We start from the raw sequence: 12,707 nt of genomic DNA on the forward strand, positions 1-12,707 counted from the left end.
CTCAAAGTTGCAAATCACAATCATGATCGGCTTCCAGATTAGTTGTGATGTCACAAATCATGCTTGTAGGCCCGCCCCTTCAAATCAGATTTTCAATGAGCAAAGAGAAACTTTCCACTTGCAGCAGACTGATGTGAAAACATCGAACTCTGCACATGTATCACTCTGCACAGTGAAGCTCAAACATCCAACAGCAAGAACAAGGAAGACAAACATATATTTTTGAGTGGAGGGGGACCGTGTACAAGTACATGTCTGTGCACATCACATTTTTTCCTTAAGCAAAAGCAGAGAGGAATTACCAGCTACATGTACGCGAGTATGATCTCAATATGCATAATGGCCCAGTTAGGTGTTTAATTATTACCAGTATATGTTCGCCTGGCACTGCATTAGTATTTCTGATGTGTTCACATGTAAACAGCATTTGAATACATTAGTTGACCATTTTAAACTCTGTAACAGGATATAAAATTGATTTTTATTATGATTATCATATGTTTTCTATCCAAAATGCTGTAAGTAAGAACAGTAACTCATAATCCTGAGTTTTAGGAAACACTGATTGACATTTTTCACCATTTTCTGACATTCTATAGACAAAAACACGAGAAAATAACTGACAGATGAACCGATCATGAAAATAATCATTAGTCACAGCTCTAATAAACTCCAAAGGCCACCAAAGACACAAGTAATTACCATAAATGAGTATTATTTAAATATTACATGGATATTATGGCCTCTGTGAGCCCCTGTATACTGTACATAGAAAGTACCAGAGTTCATCCAGGTCAGTAAATGCATCTATAGGATTCCTTTATATTGACCTCAGTTGGTGGAGTTAAGGCTGCAGCTGATGCAGATTTTTATTATTGACTTTTTTGAATAATCAGAATCATAATAGGCTATAATAATAATAATTGATTGGTTGTTTAGCTTAAAGGAAAGCAGATAATGAAAAATCTCCATCAGGAGCCTGAAATATTCAGCTATCAGCAATTCCATGTAAAGAAAAGCAGCAAATCTTCACATCTGAGAGGCTGGGAACTGAATGTTTGACACTTGACTTGATGATGACTTTAACGATTCACTGATTATCAATATTTTTATTTATTAATTTACATTACATCAAATAATTGACATTTAACCAATTAATTAATAATTAATATACAGCATCACTGAATGATATTATAACAAAAAACGGTCTGTCTCTGCTACAGCGTCACCATCAGTATGGCTCCATTCACACACAAACCTCCGTCTAGCATCTCCCAACACACACACACACACACACACACACACACACACACACACACACACACGGTCTCAGCGCCACAAACAGCAGATCATTTTATTTCTATAATCATGTTTTTATTCCTCCGGTTTATATAAACAGACCGATAATTAAAACCCCGCCATCCATCCTCCACCTCCTCCTCTCCATCCTATTGATAGGCAAGGTGGCATCTCTCCCATCCACACCCTACTCCCAGTGCGCATGCGCGCCGCGGCAAACAAAGGACCAGGCAATTAACCGACGGAGGATGGCTGATAAAGTTTGACTCGCTGCAGGAATCACATCCAGCGTCGATGCAGCGGCGACAGAAGCGAAGTGACAGGATGAACTTAATGTTTCTGTGCGCGGAGGAGGAGGTGGCGAGGGGGGTTTCAGGTACACCCCCTATTCTCCATCACCCACCCCCCCCACCCCCCAACCCCCAAACCATCCCACACACGCTCCCCAAATCCCCATCTCCCCCTCCTCCTCCTCCATCCTCCTCCTTCTTCTTCTCAGTGCAATAAAACGGAAATATGAGATCAATAATTCATCTGAATCATGACATAATCTGGTTACAGATGCCGAATGTGTGTGTGTGTGTGTGTGTGTGTGTGTGTGTGTGTGTGTGTGTGTGTGTGTGTGTGTGTGTTGAGTTGCATGCAGCCAAATGGTGTCACACCTCCACACAGACAAAGAGGTGGGGCGAGCAGCAGAGGGCTCTTCTTATTTCTAGATGTTCAACTGTTTACTGGCTGTAAATTATCAAGAAAAAAACAACAACAAACGCTCCTCTTTGCGTTGCTATGGCAGCCTGGGGAGATTATATAATCATAAACAATTTTCAGGGCAGATCAATAAATAATAAAAGAGTGCGTGAGAGGACGCCTGTGCGCAGCAGAAGCGCATTTTTCTTCAATAAAAGTGTGAAAATCGAGATTCTGTGTGTGTGAGGCTAAAGCGCGTGTTCCTCCAGACTGTACACACCCCTTTTTGAAGCTCGTGCACATTTTTTTTTCGTCTGGAAAAAGGAGAATAGAAGAAGAATTAATATCTGAAATTTCAAAATTGCCCAATTCAACTCAGTTTTTGCTCTATTTTCCCATTTTTTCCCATCAAATCTACTGGATCTTTTGTCTCACTCCTCCACGCAGCGTGCGCCCCGGCAGCTCCCCAAACGGAGAGATGGAAAAAGACAAAAGGGATGAAAAAAATAAATAAAAATAAAATATCCACAAGCATCCAAAGCGCTCTTTTTGGGGGAGAAATGGAGGGGAATAAACGGGGGTGGCGGCTCTTACCGTGCACACTGAAGTTCCGACGCTCCCTCTGCTCTCCTCGCAGTTTCAAGTAGCGGCTGCTGTAATTTTTTGCGGCTTCTCCTGCGCGCCCAGCGGCTTGTGCCTGCTGCACGGTACGGTTCGACTCGGCGATCCTCCGCCTGCGCGCACACGCATCAGTACCTACGTGCACGCGCGTGGACTGTGCACGCACGCACACAGAGCAGACGCACAATCCAAATCATCCTCTTAAGAAAAAATGTATTTTACAGTCTGAGTCTTGTTATAATATCTAATAAAGCGTTATGGCGCGCCATTATGAGTTTGTGGAGACATTATGGTACTTATGGTGATTCATAGAGTTATACGATATTTAATTGTACTGAATGATAATTTGATTTCCAATGCTCTCAATGTAATATTCACACAATAATTCAATAAAATACCCTATAATATTGTTCATTATATCAACAGAGATAAGAGATTAAGTTATTTATCTAGGCCACACGTATGTGATAGTACACTTAACGTGTACTTCTTCTATCTGTAAAAATCTCTTCTTCATGGTGGATCTGTGACATTAATAAAGATTTTTTTGTTTTTATTGCGCACTTGATGGTACAGAAAAAATTCCCTGCGCTTGTTTTAGTGGAAATACTCCTCCATCCTTTGTCTGTTTGGGTTTTCATTGCCTCTGTGCGCCCCCTGCCTTCTCTGCACACACACACTGATTTCTGTCGTTCAGTGTGGAGGACTTGTTGGTTCCCATGATGCACTTGTTGATGCACAAATTAATAACAAAGTTCATTTACAAGACATACAGCCCCAAGTGTTTTGCAACAAAAGCGCTTTGCATAAAAAGACACAAACAGGGATAGAATGTCATAATAAATGTGAAATACGATGGAGAATAAAACCCACTTGATAATAATAGTAAAAATGAGATAAAGATGAGAATAGAATATTCAGAATGCAGCCTCATGTGAATAAACATAAAACAGGGATAGAAAAATTCATGTAAAATGATATAAAAATAAATACATAACACAAGGTTGTAAATAAAGCCCAGAGAATAAAAGAGTACACAGAGTGAAGTCAAGTAAAAAAAATAATATTTTCAGAGGTGAAGTGTGAAACAAAGTGCCACAGAGAATTTTGAAAATATGGTCAAAGGCTAAGTAATGCAGATAAACACAGATCCTTATTTAATTAAACATGCAGAGAAATGTGTCATCTGTCCTGCATTCAGGGTAAAAAACATTAGCCTCATACATTATTGTGTAAGGAAAACTGTATAATCTGTGCAATGCATCACTGTTAGCTCATTATATCTATACAATAAAACTCACAGCTCTCACAGATATATTATCTGTTTCAGCACAGTTTGTTTTGTTTGAACAACCAAATAAATTCTACAAACTAGTTTACAGTTTATATTTGAGAGGCTGGAAACAAAATATTGATTCCTAATAAATAATAATGCAATGACTAATTTTCTTTTGTTAAAAAAACAAATGTCGACAAATCAATATTTGACTAAATACTAAAAAGAATGTTTTTCTTTATCCAAATATGTGTTGTGCCAAAACCAGTTTGGACAAAATGTTTGAATGAAAATGCTTCAATCAGTTGATGAAACCAGCGTCTGACATCGCTGCGAAGTGAGGGACGCCACTGATGCAGTCTGAGTTTAGTTTAGTTAATTTACCAAAGGATGGTGTCATTTTTATTATTACTGTTTAGGCTTTCTGGTTTCTTGTAGTACTGCATCTCGACACCAGATGACAGTGTTTGCAAACAATAGAAACGTTATTTCTCCCTACTGAGGAAGAGTCTCCTGATTATTATTCAGTGGGAATTCATTTGTTAAACCAGTTTTTGTCAATATTTCAGAACATTTCCTCCCACTCTTTATTTCAGTGTAGTTTAAAGGTTCTTAAAGATTCTGGCGATATGTTGGGAGACTTTATTCCTTTCCTCAATATTTCAGGAGCAAATATACTTTTTATTGAGCACACTGGAGTTGCTGGTTACTTTATAGAGTAAAATTTTACGGTCAGGATGAAATCACTAAGCTGTTGCAGAAAAAGAAACAGCCTTTTCCTAATCTATGGCATGAAGGATTTAGACATTAGTACTGTGACTGTCATGATTTGATTGTCGAGTCTCATTCTCAGGAAACTACAATACATTATTAAACAGTTCATCAGTGAATAATTATTTATAGGCTTATCAATGTTTCCCAGATGCTGAATTTTTCATGTGAATGTGTCGACCATATTATCACCACTATCTTCTTGCTGCTGATTAGATTTCTGCAGACACAAATCCTCAAAATGCACAACAAAAATATTTTCTGGCTGTTTATGTGTTTGTATTATTTTATATTTTATTATACTTTTGATTTATATGTGTGTATATTTTTTATATGTGCATTAAGGGCCTACATTCAGTCATTGTGCAACTCTGTGTTGTATGATTATGAATACATCAATACTGATATGTTTTGTATGTAAAATGTTAAGTAATTAGTGGCCATTCTAGCTGTCAAATGAATGTACTGAGTAAAAAGCATATTTCCCAAAATGCTGTGTAGTAGAAGATTAATGTAGCATCAAGTGGAAACTGAGTACTGCTTATCTCATTTTCATAACTGCAGATCATTGTACATTTAAAAAAAACTCACATGGGAGCACCACAGAAACAATAAAAAACCCTAAAGGAGTATTACATAAATATTCAGAGGATATTATAGCAACATAATGGAAAAAACAGTTTTTATTTAACAATTCCACTGAAAGATATTGAATTCAACAGATACACACCAGGCCTCTATAGGCCCCTGTATACTGTGTATCAGAGGTAAACAGCAGAAAGTATCCAGGTCAGTTGTAAACACCTATAGGATTATTTTATATTAATTAAAATGAATAATTACTCGTGTTGAGCCACTTATCCAAAGCATCTGTGTTTTTTAACTGCAGTTTGCACCCAACTGAATACTCCTTGCCTCACCCTCCCCTTCCAACAATGTAAGAGAACCTATTGGGGCAACGTGAAAGGTTGTATCTTGCGTCAGTAGTTTCCAGGGCCATCCAAGACGACCGGCACCCTCTGTCGATATAAAGGGCTCATTCTAAGGTAAAGAAATCCCTGAAAATCTTATTTTCAGGTGATTATACACTAATGAAAACATACTTCTGAACATTATATTGCATTTCTGCCACATTCTACTAAAAGATCCCCCCATATCCTACAAACTGGACCGTTAAGTACAATTTTATGTGCAGGACGTAATAGTAAGAAACTGTTTGACACTGTGGTACCACTACTTTCACGCTAGCGTCATGGTATGATTCAGCAGTTTGTTATCAGCCTCTTTGGAGGGATTCCCAGGGTGAAGAGCAACTAAACTGCAGCCCCCTCCCCTCCTCTCCTCTCCCCTCCCTCCAGCAGGATGTGGGGATTAGGGAGAGGTCAGTTTGTTCTGGAAGACGCTGCGACCTGAGTGACCCGGCTGGACCCGACCTCTGCTCGGAGCTGCTCATAAATCCTAAGTCTGAGGTGATCCCACTGCAAAGAACTGCTTATGATTTATAACTGACCTTCAGAGTCTGCTTGTTTCCTAACACCCAGTGTTAAACCTGACAGCAGCACCAACAAGGCTGCACAGGCCTTTAAACTGTTTATCTTAAAGGGTCAGTTCACCCAAATTGCTAATAACTCACTCACTGACAGTGGTATCAAGTCATAAAGACAGATTTGGTTCCCTTTGCTTGGATATGCAGTTGTATTAGTGCTGGGCATAAGAGAAAAACTAAATCACAGGAAGATTTTTTTATTTTGCAGTTTGAGAAGAAAGTTTGAATTTATTTATTTTTTCTTATGCCTACTGAAATTTCAACATTTCTTGAAAAAAAATCTTGAGAGTTATGCCGCCACATGAGGACAATTCACTTTAGTTAAAGGAACCGTACATTTGCCTCTGGTGCACCGATTGTGATCATTTGGAAGTGCATTGTGACACAGGCGTGTGTGTGATGACGTGAGCGCCAACAACAAACACAACTTGACAGTGTTTCATTTCCTGTGCTTGTTTCTCATTTGCAGCTGAATCATCTGGATAAATGCACCTCTGCACCTCTGATTATCATCCTGAATTGAAGAGTCTGTCATTGCAGCGGAGAGAAAGACTTTCTGAAGTGAAGATTCTGCCTGAGGTTACAAGAACAAACTGTTTCTAACATCAGAGTCAAGTTCAAAAGCAGCTTTGAAGTGTTCGGTTCTGGTGATGTGGTGGAGACGAGTCATGGCAGACAAACCTCAGTCACCATCATTATTAAAGCTTTCATTATACTGCACAGATCGTCCTGAACTGAAAAGTCTATTTCATGAACTGCTGCTGTTTATTCACAACACCAAACAGTAATTGATTATAAAAACCTTTTTTAATCTCTAATTTTATTACCACAAATAATTCTAAGTCTTAAAGGACCAGTGTGTAGGATTTAGTGGCGTCTAGTGGTGAGTCTGCTGCTTGTAAACACCTCCTCTTTGCTATTCTAAGGAAACAACAACTTACAGTTGCCACGAAACTTGCAAAAAATGTTAAAGGCCACTATAACCAGTGTTCTGCTCTGTGTCAGGCACAGGCAGGAATCAAACCCATGGCCACTGCTGCAGACTGATAGCCTCTGTACACGGGCTGCACACTGTACCAGCTGAGACACTGGACCTTTAAATGATTTCTCAGGTTGAGTTAAACTTCATTTGATGGGACCAAAAGACCAGATTTGTGTCTAATTTATGAGAAACTCTGATAAAAGAATTGTGGCTAAAATATATACATCACAAAATCAAAATATCAGTCCTCCTATTCATTCATATAGCTAATAGCTAGCTTTAGGCTAAGCTTTTAGCCCTGTTTCACACTGGCTGATTTTAGCCCTGGGTTTAGCCGACTTTCAGGGGAACTTAAGGCTAACCCTGCTCCAGAGCAGGGCCAGTTGCTAAAGTTGGGGTTAGCCCACTTTAGAACGTACTAGGATTGTGCCAGTGTGAAAGCTCTTTTAGCCTGGGGCTAACTGCTCTCTTAATCTGGGGTTAAATGCAGTGTAAAAAGCCCACAAGAGTATTTAACTCTTCCTGTTTAGTTCAGTAACATATATGTTTTTTACTACTACACACACAAACTTAAAAACAGTCTAGTGTCCTGTGTGCAGAGGCTGAGAGTCCTCAGCAGTGGCCATGGGTTCAGTTCTGGTATGCAGCCCTTCTGCACATACTCCCTCCACTTTCTTCCCCATTTCCTGTCTGTCTTAAGCTGCCTTATGAAATAAAGGTTAAAAAGACCAAAAAAAATCTTTAACAATTGTCTAGTATCTTTTTTTAAATTACTTTTCCATGATTACAGGATAATTCCAGTGTTTTTAAACCTTGGCCTTTTTACAAAATATTTTGGGTTCTAAATGACTAATGCAGCTTTTCCCAGTCCTGGTCCTCAGGGCCCACTGCTCTGCATGTTTTAGATGTTCCCCTGATCAGGTTGTTGTCAGGCTATGAGGAACAGGATTGGGAAACGCCGGACTAATGGGTACAAAAAGGTCTGAAGGTCTAGTGGATCACTTCAGCCAGCAGCTGCAAAAGACAGGCTGAACATAATCTTTGGAGGAAAAGCCACCAGACTCCTTGAACGAAAGCAGTATGTTTTACCAGCGCAGGAGCTGCTGGTCCACCGCTAACCAGTAATGTAATTAGTTAGTTTGTATTGTTATGTGACTTTGGTGTCCAGAGGAACAATAAAGTCACACAATAACACAAACTGCGACAGCTTTACTCAGTGGTAGTCCAGCAACTCCTACTTTTAGACATCTAGACCCCAGAATATGTAAAACAGGGCCACAGTTTTAAAATAGTAGAATTACAATTATAATAAAGTTTCAGGAAATAAATTCATATAAATAATTTTTGTTTTCCAGGTCATTATCCTGAGTAACTGGAGGATTTCCACCTGACAGAAAACAGTATAAAGATCATTATTTCCTAAATTATTTAATTTAAATACATTTCCTGCAATATATTCGTTTTTAAAAATATCTGCCATGATTTAGTGCCTTTGCTAGTAAACCTAAAAACAGACCACACAGAATCCTACTTTATTCAACTGTTTTCATTTTGTGTGATTTATGTCGTGTCTCTGACTCTTTATAAGGGGTTAATAGTAATAACTGGGCTTGTCGTGCCCTGCCCAGATTGGAAGAGTTTACTGCGTCATCATTTGTCAGTGAGTAGTTAAGATTAACATTTAGCCTTCGGTAATCACAGGGAGTTGAAGACAGGCCTGACTGCAAGTAATTATCAACCTCCCTCTCCCTCCCTCCCTCTCTCTCTCCCTCAGTCTTTGAGAGAATACATTCAGGGATAAAATGATTAATGATGGTCCACACACAGTTTTTTAAGCAGCTGTTAACAAAATGAGGAACAGTTTAAAGGGACAGTTCAGATTATTTGTATGAGGTACTTCTCTATAGTCAGTGTGTTATGTACAGTAGACGGCGGTCGACTTGACATTAGTTTGGAGAATCGGAGTAGAGTATCAGCATGGAAGATGAGCACTGACCCATCTAAAAAATCAATATTAGCTTAGGTGTGCAGTGTATTTAGAATATTTTCATCACGTTACCCTGCTGTCAGACAGGCAAATAGCTCTCAACCAGACTCCTTTGGCAAAATCAGTAATTTTACCTCAACAACATGGGAGCTGCTGGTCTACTGCTGCCTCGATTAGTTAGTTTGTGTAGTTGTGTGACTGTTGGCAGTCTGAACTAACCTTTTAAAACACGAAAGTCACACAAGAACGCTAACAGATCGATGCAGCAGTAGACCAGCAACTCCTATGTTCTGCAAGGTAAAGTGACTGATTTTTCCAGTGGAGTCCGGTTGACCAAGAGACAGCAATATTTGGAAATGATAAATGTATAAATGGTGAAATTTGATTATTTACAGTGTGTTAATTTATGACATGACAAATTTGAGGACATAATTGTAAAAATGTAGCTGATTATGTGCCACACAAACACATGTGTTTCAGTGGCATTTGAGTGCATCTTTCCTATTACATATTTAATCTTCATGATGATGAACACAACTGTGTAAATGCAATGACCTTCACTTTACAGACACGTTTGTTCAAAGTTTCCACCACAGGAGACATCATGTTGTCCCTGTCAGAATCTATGATCTGGTGCTTTAAGTGACCCAACAGATCTGATTTACATTACCTTGGTCTCCATCCTCTCCGTCTCCTCCAGGAGTTTTAAATCTCTTCTGTGCCATCGTCAGTCCTCCACTCTGTCTCTGTCCTCCTCCCGCTGTGATGCCAGTTGGAGGAAGTCTGTTTTGGCTTCACCACTGACACACTTCGCAGGAGTCCCGGCCCCGTTATCTCACATCTTTGGTAGAGGTCTGAAGCAGCCACAGGAAATGCTCGTCTTCCTCATCCTGTTTTGGGCTGTTTGGAAGTTTGGAGATGCTGGCAAAGAATCAAACGAGAGACAACTGGCTCCAATAATCCTCCGGTACTTCTTGATGAAGATGAGAGAATCAGTCAAAGGAAATAAGACAGCAGTGGTCCCCGTCTATTCTCATGTTGCAGCCTGAACTCCTTTAAAAGTTCTTTGTCCAGTTAGAGGTCTCAGCCTGCACTGTTGTATTTGTATTTCAGCTGTCAAAAATCAATATTTTCTGCTGATGTTTAGTTGCTTTACATGTGTTCATGTGTCAGTCAGTGTATCTTGATCCCACCACTGGGAATTTTCCATTTCTGCATGAACAGTATTGGCTTTAATGCGTATATGATACACTCACACACTCATGACAGATCATGTAAGAAAACTCAGAGGAGGAGGAGAGGAATGGGAGACAAAGACGAGAAAGACCACTGAGGGAAGATGACATAGTGATCATTGTCAGAAATAAAGTCATCTGAACTGATCTTCATCAGATCAGTAGTGACAGTGAGTTAATGTCATTCTGTTAAAATAAGATAAAACTAACCTGACCCCTTTTGATATATAAATAATAAGAGTCTGATGGGCAAATATCACAAAATAAAATAAGAAACACAAACACTAAATATCAAAATAATTATGTGAAATGAGGAAGTTGAGGAAGTTCGTTAAATGTTAAGAACAATTCTTGCACATTTAGCTCTTTAACTACAAATCATGGATACGAATGCTGATCATTGTCAAATTCATGTTCATCAGCATCAGAGTTTTGGATGTACTTTATGTAAAGTGCGGCTGAAAGTCAATGGATATCTGGAAAAATAGACAAAATACTTACTTGAACAAACTCCAGCATCATGTGATGTAAAGCACATGTGTTTTGTAGTAAACAGGCTGAAACACGTAGAGGTTACCTAACAGCTAAGTGTTTCAGCAGCAGCTCCTCATCACTCAACACACGGATCAGTTCTTCACTCAAACTCAACACCAACACGTCAGCTGCCAGAAATCCTTGACACAAAAGGTCAGGACAAGAGGTGGAGCTGCATTCACATTATTGCACTACAATAACAGAATGCACTCCTGTCACTAAATCCAGTTTGACCCTGACTGAGGAATCCTCGGGGCTTAAAGACCATTGCCACAGGCACTGAGTGTTACTTAACCTCTGTCAGCGGTCGGGAATTAGAGGTCAAGGGTCACTGAGGTGAGACTGTCCAGACAGGTGACCTGTGGAGTGTGATAATGGGTGGTAAACACCTCGAGACAAATAGGTGGGAGGAGTTAGTGAAGGCGGAGAGCAAGGTTGTGAAGATGCATGAACAAGAGGTGAGGAGAGGAACAAGACACCCAGTGCCAAAAACTTCAGGCAATTACTTAAGAGGTTCATCATCATTGCTTTGGATAGTTATTTGGAAAAAAACTAACCAAAGCAATGAGCGGGTATTACTGTGTACAATTATTTCTGATTGACATCCCACCTACATTTAATTTTCTTTGGTCTGAACAAGACTGGAGCTGCTGCCGATGTTGCAATTTTTGTATTTGGTTCATTTTCCAAGACCTGATAAAAGCTGAAACATGCTGAGACAATGAGGTTAAAACTGGGATGACTAATATATTAAATTGAGAGGTTTTTAGACATCAAGAGTATGTTAATGGTAATTAACATCATTTCAATGACTATGTTTCAGTGTGAAAAAGGTCCTAACTAAACATCATGCCGTACATAAAATCATGGAAATGCTGTTGAAACAACAGAAAGACTTCTGTGTCGTGTCTCCACTTCCTCCCACTGTACAATAATGAAGTCATAATGTACAAAACATTAGTGCTGCCATCTTGCATAGGTGACATCTTTGAAACCAGTGTGTGTGCACAGTCAACAGGGTTGGAGTCATGATATCAAGATCCCGCCCATACAGCCAGCCGGCTCACTCGCAAGCAGAGTTGAGCTGTCAATCACGACATGAAACCCCCTTTTATAGCATCAAATAATGACTTAAAACCAACCTATTCAGGAAAATTAACACTTCGCTTGACAGAAACCATCTTTTGGCAAAATCTCTTTTATGTGTCTTTGAAGTTTTTTAGTTTTAGTAACATGGAAGGACAGGGTTTATGACTTATACTGCAGCCAGCCACCAGGGGGCGATCAAGATGTTTTCTTTTCACTTTTGGGTCAATGTCAGTGGTTTTCAGCCCAGACTTGTAGGCATGATCTGAGCTGATCTGAGTGCTTACTGATTAATTCTTGTTGCCTATTTAACATGTCATCCAAGATTTGTTTGCAAGTCCATTCACAGTTAGTTTCTTTGGACTGATTATGAGATGACAGATGCCTGGGCACTAGTCTGACACTGGTGATATAAGTCCTGCCACTGGTCACTTCCTCGAAGTGGCATCATGGCATCTGCGTCTAGGTTTTCAAAGTCCCAACAAAAAAACTCCGAGCTGCAACCTGAACACACTGAAAACAGCAAATTAGCACCTGGGACGCTAATGGTATGAATGTAAACAAGCTAACAGCTGTTAGTAGTGATGTAGTCATTTTAATATCGGAGCTCAGCTCTTGATTTGCAAATGTTCCACCAAAACAAGTTCCCTCTTGAAACTATTTTGCAGCAGTACTGTCGCTGC

The 12,707-nt window shown here is 39.5% G+C and overlaps 1 protein-coding gene across 1 annotated transcript in view; it reads right to left on the reverse strand.

The window, feature by feature from the left end:
• Positions 1 to 2,714, reverse strand: part of basp1 (brain abundant, membrane attached signal protein 1) — a 60,998-nt gene extending 58,284 nt beyond the window's left edge. Inside the window, exon 1 of the mRNA XM_084732678.1 lies at positions 2,581 to 2,714. The gene's annotated coding sequence lies outside the window, so the exon portion shown is untranslated. The remainder of the gene's footprint in view (positions 1 to 2,580) is intronic.
• Between the last annotated feature and the right edge of the window lie 9,993 nt (positions 2,715 to 12,707).

Source organism: Lutjanus erythropterus, chromosome 12 (genome assembly GCF_056507025.1).
Source record: "Lutjanus erythropterus isolate fLutEry1 chromosome 12, fLutEry1.hap2, whole genome shotgun sequence".
NCBI lineage: Eukaryota > Metazoa > Chordata > Actinopteri > Lutjaniformes > Lutjanidae > Lutjanus > Lutjanus erythropterus.